The following is a 12,676-nucleotide window of genomic DNA, read 5'->3' on the forward strand; positions in this document are numbered from 1 at the left end:
TCTCCATTATTCCTGTTCTGCATTCCTGTTTGCTAAGGCACAAACGTGGTATTTCCACAGTGAGGCTTGAACTGCTTTTTTAACTTACTGGGTGGAAGAGGGAAGCCTTTTGAAAAGAATAAGGGAACATGTTGTGCAAAGGGCTGGGTTCATAATTCAGCATTATCCTGGAACACAGTGGAGTAGTCAGCAAGTATGCAATACTGAAACTGCCAGATCCTGGAGCAACCTGCAGGGTTGAGGAGTGCAGGCTGTGAGAGGTGGGAACCGAGGAGCCTGCTGTGGCAAGGAAGAGGAGCAGGCATGGAGTCAGGCCTCCGAAGGGGAGAAAAAGAGGCTTTTGCAAGGAACCTGGAGGAGATGGCAGTTTGCTCTGGCCCTGGAAGTCGCAGAGCTGGACTTGGAGGACAGCACTCTCATTGTCCTTTGTGCGGCCGAAGTCAGGGGGAGATGCACTTACAGCTCTTGGTATTTCTAGTCTGGCTCTGTTTGAGTTCTCTTTAAAAAAAAAAAAAAAAAAAAAGTTTCATGCTCTGACCCTTTTGATGATTTTACTGTGTTTGCTCAGGCGTATGCTATGAAAAATTGCATTTGGGAAATAAGCTTTGTCCCTTATACCTTTATTTCCATAGCACCTGTTCCTGTTCTCTCTCTTTTCCTTTTATCCCTAATTTAAGGCAGAAAATAGGCATTGCTGCTGAGTCATAATATTTTTTTCAGGTGTTCAGCCTGAGACACTTGAGAAATATTGATAATCCTGGGTCAGGAAACTTAGAATATTTGAATCCTCAAACCTTATACATATGTTTAACTTCACGAAGTGCCTTCTATGTGGGAAGAAAAAAAAACCCCACCGGCTTCTCCAAGGAACCGCTGGGATTTTAGGGCAGAACTGAGATTCCTGGTATTGCTGAGATTAAATATTTTGTTGTTTAACTTTTGGAAGCTGTTAACTTTTGCACATAACTTTATCATATATAATATATGATACACACACACACAATCCCCAAAGCATATATATATATATATATATTTTTTTTTAAAGCAGGGTTGTCAAAAGGTGGGAAAGTGCCTGTATACTCATTTCCATAGATTTGATGTTTGGTTTGGCATGAAGGGGAGTGAAAGCAATGTCATTCTCTCTGCAGACAATTTACGTTTTTGTGGCTGGGAATAAAGCCAATATTTCTCTTCTCCTATTATATTTCATTGCTATGGTTAAATCCAGAAGCGACAGCCTTCCTATTAGTGAGATCTGTAGTTTGTCTGTTTTCATTTCAAGAGGCCCTCAGTGCAGAGGGCAGCAGCTCAGGAGGCGCTTTCCTGCTGGCTGCAGACCCAGCTCCTGTCAGTTCGAGTCCCCATACCTGAAGGTGCATAAAAAAAGTCTCCAGAGACAAGCAGTTGGAACTGTATTTGTACAGTTAGAATAATATAACTTGTCTGCTTTTACCACAGTGATACTAGTATCAGTGTTGAATCAGTGCAGGAAATATATTTAAAGTTCTAAGGCATTTTTCTTTTAGCATACCAGTATCTGATATGATGGGATTATAGCAAATGGACTAGTTAGGCTTCAAAGCAACCTCACGCTGACACATGCCTAACTGGAAAAGTTAGTATTAAAAATTGGTTTTGACCAGAATCTGTATTACTCACCTCAGATTTAATCCGATCCTTGCTATATTTGATGTTATGATCTTGCAACAGCTTGTACTTTCCAGAAAGGATATTTTCCTTGTATCTGAAGATCTGTTGATATATTTACCCCAGCAAGAGTGATTCAATGACAGCAGAAGTTACTGAAGGGCAATAGGCACACTGGGGAGATGGAAAGAAAAGTAATTGCCATCTGACACGTTAAGGGCTACAGATCGTAACTTCTCATTGAAATATAGCATATTTACTTTTTGGAAGATACACATCTGTTCACTCCTTCTTCTGCTAGTACCTGACCAGCCTCTTCTAATTATTCCCTCTGCCGGTGAATATAGCTACACCCAGCATAGCAAAGAGCTGGCCTGCTTGCTGATTGCTGCTGACGTTGACACGATGCAAACAGTGGTACCTTCTGCTCCTTCCTCATAACTCACTACAGTAAAAATAATTGCTAGATATAGGTATTGCTAGATAGCCTGTACAACAGCAACAGTGGAAATTTAGATTTAATCTTGCCTCATATCAAGTAGGGCAGACTTCAAGTATCCACCAGCTTAAGAAGCAGTCTTAACTCTGTTTCTCACTTCTCAGAGAGTTGTATTTATACTGCCTTACCTCTTCAGCTCCTGGTTTCTGGAGGTTTCTTTAACCGTGCTTAATGCTGAGAATGAGTTATTCCTACACATTCTTACATTTCCATGAATGATGATTTTTGTTGTTGTCTAAGTATGTGCACAAGTACTTTTACAGTAATTTTTTAAAGTAAGTTTTCGGGACTCTCATTTACCCCTTGCTGAAGACTTTGGGAGCCTCTAGCTGCCCGGCAGTGACTGTGTGGGGCATGCAGTGCCTCAGCTGCATGTTAATTCTTTTCCTGTCTCCTGTCTCGTAATCTCCTACTCTCCCTGTTATCATTTAGCACAACACTGTTTTTTTCCCCCTGTCACATTTAACCCCTGTTAATGAAGAGGCACCACAGAATGGGCAGGTGGATAAAAAGGATAGAGGGAGCAAGGATGGGGGCAAGGGACTGGCAGACCTGGTGTGCGAGATCGGGCAGGACTTTTAGGGAATGGAGATGATGGCTGTAATAGTCTTGCTATTGGGCAAGAGCTGACGCATGTGCTGGCGTTGGTCGGCACACAAATATGCAAAGCAGTCCTTTGTAATTAACTGGTATGTTTTTGGTAGATCCATATGCGTGGAGCTTTGGCCCGGTAACTTGCACTGTGTGCTTATAAGGCACAGTAAAATTTTAAGACAATCTAAGTCAGCATGAATCTTCTCAAGTACTTAAAATCTTCTCTAGCCTTAGCTGCAAGGAACTCAATCTTCCTTTTAAGAGATGTGAAGCTGCCTTCCCTGCTCTTGCCCTTCATTTTTCCCCTTTCAGTGTACAAAGCTTTGTGTAGACCAGGATTTGTGTCAGTTGTGTGATTAGCTCCTTCATGGCTGTAAATTCTACCCCAGACATGAATATATCTTTTGTAGCTTGCAAAGGCTTTACCTTCCCCCTGTTCCATGGGATTAAACTCAACAAGCAATGCACGTGGCAGAGTTCAGTTTTTTTTTCTGACGTGGTGGTGATGCTATTTGTAATGTGGTAGCAGTGAGGAGTCTGAGCAGTGTACCTGGTCCCCGCTTCGGTAAGTGCTGTACAAATTGGGAATAACTATGAAATGCCAGCTCCCCAAAATTTACAATGTGTGTGAAAGACAAGACAAAAGTTAGCTGTAGACAGGAGGAACACAGGGAAATAGTGGAAAAGTATTGATCAGCATCACTGGCCGTGGTTGTGGCAGTACAGCCACCAAGCCACTGTCAAGATCCTGTTTTGCTTTTTAAAGGCACTCTGATAAAGGTGGTGGTGTTTAGCAGATCAGTCTACTATCACACTTTTTAATTATTATCAGGATAAATGATGTGAGTAGCATATACCCTCAGCCTCCATGTTCTCGTAGTGTGGTACCCATTAAGCAAATTTTTAGATGAAGAGAGGCGCTGAGATACCATTTGACAGAAGCTGTGGCTTCTGCATTTTCAGTACAGCTGCTCAGAGACTTTCCAGCATTGTCATTGGAAAATGCTAGGTCATCAGCAAATACGTTGTTCCTGTGGTACATTTTGTTTAGCTACTGTTCTCCAGGACACTGCTTGATTAGGCTGTGATGAGACTGAGGGATTCAGGGCATCTTGGAAGCCTCCTAAGATGGCATGAAAGCTTTTTTGGAAAGGAAGAATTTTCTAAATGGTAAAAATGTTGTTTCACAATTGGTTTTAATTATCACTAAATCATGGAGGTTTACGGTCTAACTGGAATTTCCAGGCTTTGAGCTTCTGTGCAGTTCTTTGTATGAGCAGGCAGAATGGGAATTTTTTTAATTCCCTGTCAGATTTTCCAAATGGAACATTAAAATATATATATAAAATAGTTCTGTAAACAGTGGAAGTAGTGAAGTTGAATTTCCTGTAGATCAGAACCCTCTGCCCCTGCATCTCATTCCCACTGTAATAACCTCAGCTTCTCTTTGTCCCAGCCATGTCCTCTTTGACCTCCTGCTCCACATTTCACCCAGAGGAGCGGGGACTTCCTGCTCCCTCCTGTGTTTACCAGCTGCCATCAGGGAAAGAGACAGCACTTGCAGGTTTTCTGTAGTTGTGTGAGTGCTGATAACTGCTGAGTGGGTGCTTCAATTTTTCCATTGTTGAGGACAATAATTTTTTTTTTCCTCTCTAAGAGGTTGCTGGTATTCATTAAATATATAGGAAAATAATTTGGTTAAAACTGGCCGAAGGATTAAAAAGTTTGACCAAGTGGTGTGTGGCACAGCTGGACTATGTAATTGAATGTCTTTTTCTTGAAACCAGGTTTAAAGTATATCTGTTAGGAAATTCTGAATTTTAGTTGCCAGTGGTATTAATCCCCAGCTGTGAACTAAGAACCAAAAGATGAGAAAGACCCTGGTCCTATGGATGGAAGTTGGGCGCAAGCCTCGGGATCAGTTCAGTGCCTGAGAATCACCGCTTCACGCCAGAGCCATTTTTTTTATAGCTTAATTGGTAATATAGAGCTACATAAATACACACATGGCATTCCAGTTGCTTTGTACTGTCCATGTTTGTACAGTGCCTGATATAACAGGACACTGGCCTATGAGTGATGTTCTAGGTACCCTTAGGAGGTCTATAATGAAAGTTTTCTTCCTTCCCCTTTATAAATAAAACACTCTCTGAGGGATGTGTTTGCACTTTGAGTTATATGCAATCTGCTGAACACTTGAGTCTGGAAGAAAGTGAGTGTGTGCTTATGAGAACTAAGAGTTTCACGTTTTCTTTTAGTGAACGAGGTGGCTGTACACCTTATTTAAGATGCAATGTTTTAGAAAATTTAAAGGTACTCTTTATTTTTTTGCTTCCCAAAAGAAATCCCTGTAATGTGATAGTTATATTGTTTATAACTTACAAAAATTGTTCTCCTTTTTCAACTTGCAAAGAAGTTACTCTATTTTTGCTCCTATCGTGTATAGAGTAATTGATGCTTCTATGTGTTAAAGAAATTAGTTTTAGTTAAATGTTTATTGTGTTAATTAAAGTTCTTGGTGTTTTCTTACTATAAACCTGAAAAAGCCTGCCTAGCATCAGTTTTAGCAGCATTATCAGCTTCTGCCATCACTCTTCTTGCCTAAAGATCATTTTATAGCAATTAGTAACTACACCTGCTATAACAATACCTACAACATATCACTGCCTTCCTGTCCTCCCAAGAGTCTGAAAACGATGACATTTCCTGGGGCGTGTTCCTGAAATAGGAGAAAGGAGGAGAGAAAAAAATAGAAAGAACAGTAAATGGAGTGGTAAATGAGAGTGAACATAGTCCCTAATCCAGAGTGGTGGATCTTAGCAAGAGGGAAGGGGGGCTTGAATATTTAGCATCTTTCTGGCATATTCAGGAAGGGATGAAGTAGGCATGTATTGGGCTGGAGGAGTGGCAAAGAAACTGTTACTGAGACTTGTGAAGTTGGGCGATAACAGGAGGGGCAAAAAGTTTGAACTGAAATGTCTGTATATTTGTGTGCAGCTACTAGCCAGGGGTTGCTGATGGTACCCTGAGGATGGTCACAGAAGCTGTAAAATGTTTGTTTTCCTACTTTAGAAAAGGGTGTAGTTCATGAGATGTTAATTAAACAGTCTGTATTAAAGTAAAACAACTGAAGTTGAGTTAACTTTTGGAAACCTTTGGATTTCATTTTTCCATTGACTGATGAGGATTTCTTGCCCTGTGCTGAAAGGTGAAGTTGGAGAGAGCGGAAGACGCATTGTGACTGCCATGATAACTAATCTGAACACCAAAGTAGAAAGGTGGGTGAACTTTTTTTAAGGTGTCCATATAGCAATACTGGCATCTCACCTCCCAGAAAGCATGCCAGACTGCTGGCAATCTCGTATGAGACCAGTAGCTGTTTCATATGTGTATGTGGACCTGAGTATTTCTGCAAATGTTTCTACATGTATCTTCAAAACCAGCAAGGAGGATGCTGAGCCTATGCATTGAAAGGGAGAAATGAAATAGAAGAAAGGGTGGGAGTAAGAGTAAAAAGCAAATAAAAAAATCTGAAAAGATATATCCATGCTCATATAAATCCTCAGGCAGTTTTCCTTCTAAATGCCATGCGTTTTTTTTCTAAGTTAGGGGAGGAAAAAAGAGCATGTTCTGCTTACTTTTGTTTGATGCAGAAGGTAAGCATAATTTTTAACCGTTCCTTGTTTTCAGAACTATTTGAGACCCTTCTTATGTCAAACAATCAAACATCAGAGAAGCAAGATACAGTCATATTTTATGTCATTCTAAAGATAAAACCTTTGGAGATGGGCTTGAAGCAAAAAGTGAGCTCCAGGTAGCTCTCAGGTTTGAGGCTGTTCAGAAGCTAAACTTTTATCAGGTTACAAATTTTGCACACAGTTTTTTGTCCTGCTCCAAACCAATAAAAATTGGCGTGCTTGAATATTGCTCTTTTTTGTCAAAAGAGTCCTCAGCTTGAACTTAGAGGGTATTTTTGAACTTGTAATGCAATGTTAGTTTAAAAATTCCATAATTTTTGTAATTGTCCAGTGGACTAGAACCAACCCCCCCCCCCCCCAGCCACCATTCTTGCATCTGCATTGTCAACCTATCTGTTGTTATTGGGAATCTTAGAGTATTTGGAGTTTTTTTTTTCTTTTTGTTGGATGCTAACTACAGGAACCAGGAGTTTTTGTGAATATCCCAGCTTTCTTTTGTGTCTTAAGGTTATTTTCTAGCCTTCATGTTTGTGAAGAAAATCTTGTAAATACTAATATTAAATGATAGAAAAATAATCAAAAGGCAAATATAAAAGAACCAAATTCTAGTTCTAGGATTTCATAGTTCTTGTATCAGTCTGGTGATTTCAGAATATGTACTGCATCCAAATATGTGAGGGGAAAAAAAAAAGTATCTAGAGACTAATTTCAGAATCTGAGCTTTTGTTGCAACCCCCTGTGTTTATATTAGATGAGTATAGGGGAAAAAAGGGTGGTGGTGGGGAATGCTCATAAGACATAGATTTGATGAACGCATAATGGTGCCAGTTGTTCCCAGTGAGCAGTGAATGTTTCTGCGACTTAATTGTCCTCCACAATGAGTAACATGCTCTGTCTTGTACTAGGGTAAATCAGCGTTTCAGAAAGAGAAGCATGTGATTTCTGCTTAACGATCTGCTTATTATTACAGTAGGTTGTTTCTTGCTCAGCATTAGAAAAGTGAGCTAAATAGAAAGGTTGTATGTAGATATGACTTCTTTCTCAAAAGAGACTAAGAAAATGGAATAAGTGTTTCAGGTAGAATCCTAGCTCCACTGATTTAGTGGAAAAAAAGCCCTCCATGGGCCAAAATTTCTTTCTGTTGGAGACCTTCAGAAACTCACTTGTTCCATGTGAGCTGGCATCAATATGCAACTTGGTAAAAATCATATCACTCCTGCCAATCTTTTACAGCTGTTTGGTATGTGTGCAGAAGTTTCCTGACACTATAAAGGATGTAGTAGTATTTAGTCAGAGAAATTTCCCTTTTATAGCCCATATTCAAAAGAGAATTAAGTCAATGAGCTTGAAAGCATGTATAAATAATTTTCTAAGTGATCAAGAATATGAATACAGTGATTAAAACTCTGGTACAGATATGAAAGTTGAAATCAATGGGAAAAAATGCTAATGGGTAAAATCCCTTTACTGATTATTATTTCTTGTCACCTGTACTTTGATAACACCAGTATAATCTTTTTATATGTCAACAATAATTTGTTCTTAATATGAAGAGTTTTCATTAGGGAATTATAATGTGGTTTTTCATTACTTACAAGGGCAGCATACTTTTAATTGCCTTGCTAAATGTCATTGTAAATTCAAGTTACATATTTTAAATCAATGGAGCTGAATAATTTATATTTAAGAGTTTTAAAGGATCTGGATAGATCAGTAGTTATATTATGCTACTTGAGTTTTTTATGAATTTTGGTGGCTTTATGAAAAATAGATCATGTCTAATGAACCTCATAAATCTTTAGTGAGATCACAACTTTGGCAAATAGTATTAATGCAACATATTTAGCTTCCTTTAAGGCTTGCTATAATATGATTTGGGTGATAAGAAAACCTGGAATGATGCAAAAAACCAACAGAACACTTGTCACCTTGCTTAAATGTGGCTAAAGGATAATCATCCTTTGGAGAAAGTTTATTTCTCGCAGAGTCCCAATAGCATCTATCCCTGGCTCTGTGCTGTTAACGTTATGCATCAGCATCCTGATAGAAAATGCTGATGAGGGCAGGAGGGATATGAACCAGGAAGGCAATATTGTGTCTGTATCTGACCTGTGTCACATATTGAAGCATGAGATTGAGTTCTGGTCTCTGCATGGAGACTGTTAGAGGACAGCCATGAAAACCATTTAAAACCAGGTGGATGAGGGTGCAATATGCTCTAGGGAGAGAGTCTAGGAGCTCAGCTGATTTAATTTAATAAATGGAAGGTTAAGAACCAACTTGATCCCACTGTGCAGGCAGGTAGGTGGAGAAAATCTGGTTAAAAGATGTTTCTTCAGTTTTGATATTATCCACTGTCTGAAAACTGCAGCTAGACTAACTGAAGCCAAAGTTGCAGTGTGAGTTTTCAACACAGTGGAACAGTTTACCAAGAGGTTTCAATGTTAAATCAAGCCTGATAGTATTCTCGTTCCAGCAAGAATTAATTTAGGACAATCCTACAGGGGTCAGCCTCGAACACAGAAGCTCCCCTTGCTTTGTACACTGTCTGAGTGGGACAATGGAAAGACCCTTAACAGTTGCAACCCTAGAAATTTAGTAAAGGATGTATACTTGTGCTCTTGCAGGAGCGTCTCAGGAAGCCTGTCATTAGTGAAGTCTGTCATTAGTAAACCTTCTAGGACATTGGGCCAACTGTACAATAGGAATAGAAGCTGTGAGTTAATTAATTTGTCCCTGTTTACACCCTTGTGATGTAAATACAATAAGCATCGTTGCTGCTGTATTACAAAAGGGGAGAGGGAGGAAATAGATTCTCAAACAGTAAATCAGCAGCAGTGTCTTTGTCTGTCCCTTCTGTAAAGGAAAGACCTCATTCTGCAGAAATAACCACTGAACTATTAAAATCTCATCTTGCAAACTATGTTTTGTAGGCTATTGTTTCTGTTGTCATAACTGCTGAAATAAGTGGATTTATACCAACAGGGGATTTGCTTTTAGCCTAGGAATAAAAGTGTGGGCATTTATAAGATAAGTGATTCAAAATCAAGAGACTGGTCGCAAGAAGTTTATGTAAATTTAGAAATATTTTAAAACTTTTTAATTTTTCATGTGTCCTTTAAAAAGTTATTGGATTAACCTCAAAGGATCCTAGTGCTGACCATCCTGCCAACAGACCACAAGAAATTTTTTTTTTTTTTTTTTTTTTTTTTTTTTGGAAAAAGACGTTAAGAGGAGAAGGGTCTCAATGTGGTAGTTAGATGAGAGGCTGTTTAAGCTCTAAATGTTGAGTTATTGAATTTGCTTCAGAATGGTTTATTTTACTTAATGCAGTATCACCCAATGGCTTTCCCAGTGCTAAACTGTGGTATGTGCCTGCCACCCCTCCCCTGAAGGGTTCACATCTTTGCTAAACAAGAATTGCTTATCTGGAGGGCTCAGCTGCCCTCCTGCATTGCACTGGCTATAGCCTTTTAAAAGGGAAAATTAAGAAATTGCAAAGTTTCTTTGCGGCCTGCTCCCATGCTGTTGTTTTCCAGGTGCCTTGTGAGCTGTATTTGCAGCCAGCCGCCCACCCTAAAGGATGCTTCCAGTCCCTTTGCCATTCCCACTTACTTCTGCTCCTTTCTCTATGCATTAATATTTTCCTATTAGAACAGAGGTAATTAACTGTTATACACAAATATGTACACACACACTTGTTTATATGCACATGTGTTCATGGCACTTAATCTCCTAGAGGTAATGGACTTTGGGTCTCCCCTTTCTTGCCTGAATGGGACACGGAGATAGAACTGTTTTGTCCGATGTCTGCTCAAAACTACGTTTTTGTTCTGTTGGCCTCCTCCTGCCTCTGTGATGCAGCTGATGCCTCTGCTCCAGCACCATCAATCAAGTGTTAGGTTTACTTTCAACCTCACAAGCTTACCAAAACCCAGACATTCCAGTTCAAACACTAACTGAGGATGTTTTTAGTATAAAAGAGATTTGGACATCTTGGTGTGTATCTGGGGGCGACTTTGACTGAGTTGGTAAAGAATTACTCTACTGTATATACAATATTATAGGGTGAATGATTACTGCTACTGTTTTACAGGCCCAGAGCCCAGAAGTGTGAGCTGGTCTTGGTTTCATTTAGAGGCATTTTAGCATCTGGGCATTTAGACAAATTTAATCCCAGAGGGAGGGATTAACTGCTTTTAAAGCACAGTTTTTTTAAAACTGACATGACGTCATGCAAAATTCAGGCTTTCTCTATTATCTTAATGGAAGCATTCCCTCTCATTGCGTTTATCGTTTTCTGCGGTGTAAGGCTGACATGGTGGTGGTTGACTGGTCAGTGCCTGATGTCTTTGCTGAAGTTCAGGTATTACTGGGATACTTAAACGTTTGTTGCATCTGGAGCAGGCTAGATGAACAGGAAGCATCCCACTAGGTAATTGTGGAACTGGTGAAGTGATTGGCATGCCTGTATTGAGTATCCTGCTCAGAAAAGCTATAAATACATATAAATACACCACATAAACCAATGACGCTAGAATTTTGACTGATTAAAAGAAATGGGAATATGAAAATCACAATCTCAGAGGAGAGGGGCAAAAAAAAGAATACTGGAATTTGCCTTAGCTGGCTCCCTGGATGCAGGGAATTTCAACCCAATAGGAGAAGATTTAAGACATTAAAAAGCAAAAGAGAAAGAAAAGTGAACAACTGCTTCCAAACTCTTATAGGAGGACACTAAACATGCAAGATCCCCTCCTAGTGCTATAGGTGTAGTGCTCTGTTATAGGAGCACCACATTCCTGGGAACACTAACTTGTATTGCTGTCCGAGAAGTAGACTCAAACATATATTCTCAAACTGGCACCTGATTTACATAAGGGACAAATAAATAATCTCTCCCCCACCCCTTCATTTTTTTTATGGAGCATTTCAGTTTGGGCAGGATAGCAGTGTTTAACTGGGACTAAAGAAGAGCCAAATTCTCAATGTGTCATACAAAATTCTAATGAATGAATTGTCTAGCTAAGGCAAGATTAAAGTTTCTGGTAACTCTTTGTGATATATGCAAATTTGTGAGGCTCTTGGCTCTTCAGCTAGCACAAACTAGAGCAGTGCCACTGATTTCAGCAGGGCAGTAGCAGTTGGCACCAGATGGAGATATGTTCCTTTAGCTATAATACATTACCTCCTAGACCCATAGTAAGATCCTTGCACAGGAGGGGGATGTTTTGCTCTGATGCTTTGCTCAGATTCCTGGGTGCGACTTGACATGTAAGCCCCCAAACTTTATCACTGTGGGTAGGACAAATGAGGCTGAAGCAAAATGAAGCACTGATCAAGGCTGCTCTATGGCCAATTTATAGTCGAGTGGTCTGGAAGCTAAGCTATGCCGAAGAGCTTTTTGGTAGCACTTAAGATACTTGCTTCACTCTGTAAAGCCCTGGGTCCTTTAGGATTAGAGGACTCAAAAGATAATCCCAGGGAACACTCTGGCTTTAGAGGAGCTCCTCAAAGGTGCTCCCTTGCCTCCTTTCTGGAAATTGGTTGTCTTTTGAACTTGAGGAGTTCGATTGGTAATAAGGATTATCTTTATTAATGCCCTTGTTTGATGTGTTGCACAGTCATAGGGAAAAGTGCCAAAGTGTTTGTTTTGTCTAATGAACTTCCCAAGATGCAGAAGGGATATCCCGAGGCTGAGGGGTTACAAATACAAAACATGGGTAATTGACGCCTGGGCTTCTCCCTTCATCTTTCAGAGGAGCCTGTCTTTAAATCATGTGTCGTTTACTGTGCCAGGGAAAGGCACCAAGTACTGATGACCCAAAAGACGCACTAAAGCACACTCAATTCACTCTGGTCTGGAACAGATGGCAATGTTCAGTTTTCCAAACTGGCTTTCTGGTCACCCCAAGAGTTATATATTCTGCTACTTGTTGCTGAAATTTGTTTTGAATCCTGGTGGTTAATTTATGGAAACAAACTTTGCCCAGTATAGAGTACTTCAGCTCAACATGCTTACAGTGGGGCCAGAATCATAGTGAAGTCTTTAGATTAGTTGGCTCAAGATCTGTGTGTTGACCTCCTAGACTGGATTGTTCCCCTCTTCATACACAATTAAAAAAAAATTGTTATTGAAACTAGTTGGGATTAATTATATACTTTTTTTAAGTTAGATGAATTCTTCCTGTAGCAGATAAGTTTGGATCTTTTAAATAGTCTTAAAGTGACACCCTGT

Source organism: Apteryx rowi, unplaced genomic scaffold (genome assembly GCF_003343035.1).
Source record: "Apteryx rowi isolate R43461 unplaced genomic scaffold, aptRow1 scaffold_556, whole genome shotgun sequence".
Lineage (NCBI taxonomy): Eukaryota > Metazoa > Chordata > Aves > Apterygiformes > Apterygidae > Apteryx > Apteryx rowi.